Source organism: Cyprinus carpio, chromosome B7 (genome assembly GCF_018340385.1).
Source record: "Cyprinus carpio isolate SPL01 chromosome B7, ASM1834038v1, whole genome shotgun sequence".
Lineage (NCBI taxonomy): Eukaryota > Metazoa > Chordata > Actinopteri > Cypriniformes > Cyprinidae > Cyprinus > Cyprinus carpio.
This window is the reverse complement of record NC_056603.1, coordinates 3,910,629-3,915,564: the sequence shown is the minus strand read 5'-3', so window position 1 is coordinate 3,915,564 and position 4,936 is coordinate 3,910,629. Positions and strand designations below refer to the sequence as shown.

The 4,936-nt window shown below is 39.0% G+C and overlaps 1 long non-coding RNA gene across 1 annotated transcript; it reads left to right on the top strand.

Moving 5' to 3' along the window:
- The first annotated feature begins 3,563 nt into the window (after nucleotides 1-3,563).
- On the top strand, nucleotides 3,564-4,303 carry LOC109074235. The gene is made up of 3 exons (XR_006155127.1): nucleotides 3,564-3,797; nucleotides 3,866-3,962; nucleotides 4,112-4,303. It is a non-coding gene; the product is annotated as an uncharacterized LOC109074235 (long non-coding RNA).
- The last annotated feature ends 633 nt before the right edge of the window (nucleotides 4,304-4,936 follow it).

Below are 4,936 nucleotides of genomic sequence, written 5' to 3'. Positions count from 1 at the left end.
GGAAACCAGATTGAAAATTGTCCAGGTATCCATTTGAGTTTAAGTATTTGTTCAGCTGATTAAAAACTACCTTTTCTATAATTTTGCCTATAAAAGGAAGATTAGATATTGGTCTATAATTGTGTTATCAAGATAAACAACTGCAGTTTTCAGGGAGTTTGGAAATGTCCCAGAAAGAAGTGAGGCGTTCATCACTTCTAAGAGATCTGCTTCTAAACAGTTAAGCTCTCTGTCAGTCTCTGAACAGTGGCAAAAAGAGTACGAGTGTTGTTTAAGTTACTGTTTATAAGGTTTGAGAAGAAATTCTGTCTAGCTGTGGCTAGTTTCACATTAAAAGCATGAAGGCTGTCTTTATAGATGCTAAAGTGAATTTCAAGTTTCGTCTTCCGCCACATCCGCTCGGCTTTTCTGCATTGTCTTTTCATACTCTGAACTGCTGTTGATCATCTCCAAACTGATTTCTGTCTGTTTGTTTTCTTACTGACTATTATTGAAGCAATATCATCAATAACATTCTTAACTTTTGAGTTAAAGGAATCAAGGAGAATATCAACAGAGTCTCCAGAAATGCTTGGTGTTAAAGATATAGCCTCCATAAACCGCACACTAGTGTTCTCGTTAATGCATCTCCTTCTGACAGAGACAGATCTTGATTCAGTAGTAGCAGTGATCAGTATATCAAAGAAAATACAGAAGTGATCAGACGTAGTGCTACATCCTTAATAACAATGGATGAAATGTTTATACCCCTACTGATGATTAAATCTAGAGTGTGTCCACCTTTGTGTGTAGGTCCATGCACATGCTGAATCAAGTCAAAAGTGTTTAGAACCGTCATCATTTCTTTTGTAGTTTTGTTTTCTGCATTATCTTTTGGAATATTAAAACCCCTTGCAATAGCAAAACAGTCAAACTCTGAGGAAATCATTGATAACATTTCTGTGACCTCTTCAACAAACGCTGGAGAGTATTTTGGAGGCCTGTAAATAATGATAAACAGAATGCGTGGAGCACCTTTCAGCACAATCCCTAGATATTCAAAAGACAAGTACTGACCAAATGACATTTGCTTGCATTGATAGACATCTTTAAATAGAGCAGCTACACCTCCACCTCTCCTAACTGTCCTGCAAACACTCATGAAAGTAAAATGAGGAGGGGCTGCTTAATTGAGGACTGTTGCACTGCAGCTGTCTTCTAGCCATGTTTCGTTTAGAAACATAAAATCCAGATTGTTTGTGGTTATAAAGTCATTGATTAGAAATTATTTATTTTTTTAGTGAGCGAACGTTTAAAAATGCTAACTTGCTGGCAGTGCTTTGTGTCTTTACATCAATTTTAGTTTGATGCATAATAGGCCGCAGATTAGATGAGTTTGCCCTTCGGCTTGAAAAGACCTTAGACTTTCTATCACGTGATAAAACTGAAATAGAGAAAGCTACAGGCACACTGAGTTCCCGCTTGTTCTGTAAACATTTGTGAATGTTGCTGCTATTATAGCGGGGACCCAACACATATCACTGAGAGCTGCTATCAGTTGTTTTTGGTTCACCTACAGCAGATGGAGGATTGGGGCCCTGGCGTTGTGGCAGTGGTCGGGGAGCTCTCACAGGAGCAGGGCCCACAGGCTTTGGTGGTTGGGGGGCCCGCGTTTTTTTTGTCGATATCTGCGTGCTTGCAGCGAATGAGTGAGAGAGTTTAGTCTCAGCATACACCAATTCCTCCATTTTCTGTGAGAAGCACAGAAGTGGAGATGCTGGAGAGAGGGATAATGTGTCCGGTGAGAGGGGCTGTGTCTCTGGTGTTTCCGGTGACCGTGATATGTTGTCCTGGCTTCCCTTGCTGTTTTCCAGAAAGTCGTCCTTGGGTGCTGAGTCTTAGAGCTGTTTTGATACATCACAGTCTGTCTGTGAGGAGCTCTGTGGGCAGGGCTCAGCCGGGATAGTGTCCATCAGCAGTGCTTGTTGTGGCTGCATGGTGTTATCAGTGTCCTTGTGGGATATGTCAACCACATGATGATATGATGCTACTGATGTTTCTGATAATAGAGTCACCCACTATCAGAGTCCTGGGCTCGGCTGCGCTCTGAGCTGAATGTCGTTGTCTGCTCGACCTTGAGCGCCTGTTAGTAGCGGTGTTAGCTGCTGGCTGATCCGATCCATGTTTAATCACATTTGGGGATTCCTCATCCGCATTCATTAATGCTTCAAATCTGTTCTCAAGATGTATAGGGGGTGGTAGAATACTAGTATTCACAAGCCTTGTCATAGTCGAATCTGGGGTAGAGGATGCTACGGCAGCTATACGAGAAACTCGTGACAATCTCGTGTTCCTTTGTGTCTCGCTTCCTGTTTGTGCCATCGATTAGTGTGGCGATCAGTTTCGGCTTCTTCCTCTACACATGGTATAAACTGTTGAGATTCAAAAGATTCATGGGACTCACCGGCTGTATGCTGAGAGGGTTCATGACGACGGTCTGCTGAGTTTTCCGCCTGTTTTGGAAGTCCAGCAAATAACTTTGTTTCAAGAACCACAATCCTTTGTAGAAGTTTGCAGCAGTTCATGCAACAAGTAGATCCAACAGGAGGCATGCTGCTGGCAGTGGGAGGCAAAGTATCTTCTGTGTTTTCCTGTCTCCGGAATGTAAGCTGCTGGCAGTGGGAGGCAAAGTATCTTCTTTTTCCAGTCCTAAAAAGTTCTTAGTTTAGTGTTTGTGCTAAAAATGTGTTGTTTGAGCACTGTGCTGATCTGCTGAAGTTAAAATCTTAGAAAAATCAGAGAAAAGTACAGAAATAAGAAGCAAAGCGCAGAGCAGTAAGCTAGAACGGCTTCCGGCTTTGCTTCCAGCTTTGCTACCGTAAGAACTACCGTGGAGAGCTGATTGCTAAAGTTTTTGATATTCTGTATATTCTGTGTGGTGATCAGTAATATTTTCCAATAAGTTATATATATATCTTGTAGCTAACTTACATATTAGCTCTTATGAGTCATGGATGTTAGCAAGACAAATTAATTATATTTGCCTTTTGTCTTTTGGATAATTAGCTGTAAATTCAAGGCGCATGTAGCTTAGTCTTTGTTCATCACCACTCACCTCCACAGCAAGACAAACACAACTGGAAAGGGAGGGAGGGCTTTCACATCTGCGGCTCACTGTCTGTGACTGTGATGTGCGTGATACGTGGCAGAGGGGTGAAAGGCATCGGATCTTGATAGAGTCTCAACATTTCCCGACCAGACCTGATATTTTTAATTTGTTTGACAGGGACAGCTGTGCGTAAACAGAAACACACACACACACACACACACACACACACACACACACACACACACACACACACACACACACACACACACACACACACACACACACATATATTCATTTAATACTCAGCAGAAAAAGGGCAATTTCTCTCAAGGAAGAAAAAGGGCAGGTGCTCAATTCCCCTTTGATGTCTATGCACTTCATTGAAAGTGAACTTGTATTTAAATGTCAACTGGGTCTTTTTTGCTTGTTTGTTTTTCATTGATTTTTGAGGATCATTACATAACTTCTCATTGTATCCATTTAATCTTAAGAGATGCATTTGCACTAAATTTCTGTAGATATTTTAGTCACAATGTATTTTATGTTTTCATTATTTGCATTTAGTGTTTTCTTTTCACTTCTGTCTATGTATGTTCACTCTTGTGTCACTCTTTTAGGTCCTGTACTGAAGAAAACCTTTGTGAAGATGAAACTGAAGTCCAGTTCGAGTCTGTCTGAAACTGAAATGAGGTTCCAGCTCCTGTCGCAGGTGAGAAAGGAAAACATACAGAAATCTAAATGCACTGATAGCAGTTTTAAGAGATCTGCTGATTTCAGCTTCAGTCTGCTTTGATGGAACGAGGGTTCTCTGACGTGATGCTGCAGTGGTCTCAGCCGCCCACAAAGGAAGCGATGCGGAAGGAAGATTCACCGGGTGAGTTTGTTCATACAAACACTTGCAAACCTGAAATGAATGTTGATTTTGAAGTAAAAAAAAAAAAACAACTTTTAAAATAATTCTGCATATATTACAAATAAAATGGAAAATTATGTTTTATGATGTAATGAACTGTTTTATTACAGCTCAATGTGCTGTACGAAAGAGATGATGATGATGATGGGGAAACCCACACTTCGGATCAGCTTTGATGTTGTTCATTTACCTCCTGGAATATTCTCCAGTCCTCAATGTTGGTCACAATAATGTTGTATGTGAAAAATGAAACTACTGATTCCTGAAACTGAATTTTGAAACATGCAAACTTATTTCTGTAAAGCTGCTTTGAAGTAATTTGTATTGCATAAAGTGCAATTTCTTGACAATGCAGAGTAATGGTTATTTATGCATAATTTATATACTTTCATATGTGTTTTTTATGTTTTTATACAGTATTTATATTAATATAATTTTTAGAGTTTAGTAAGATGTTTTTAAAATATTATATTATTATTTACTGCAGTTTACTATTTCAGTTTACATTATTACTTTTAAATTTTCCTGCTAAGTGCTGAAATGAAATGCAATTCTCAATATTACAGGTTTTCTTAATCGATTTGACACATTTCTCCAAACTCAGGTTACTTTTCTTAAAGCAGTGGAACACTTTATGATTGTCCTAAACAGATTGTAAGTTTTCATTAATTTCACATAAATTACAAATCATGCAAATAATTTTCTCAAAACACTGTGAACAAAACTGTTAAATTTTTTCATAATAGTTAATACAACAACCAACCAATACATTGAAATATCTGGAAAAAAAGTCCACAAATCGCAAACATTTCTGTACCATTTGTCCAAACACAACAAACAAATGAATTTGTCATATCATCAAAAGCACATGGTAGATTTTCAGTTGGCCCCAAACTAATAACTGCTCACTCAACACACAGCACAGGAAACACATT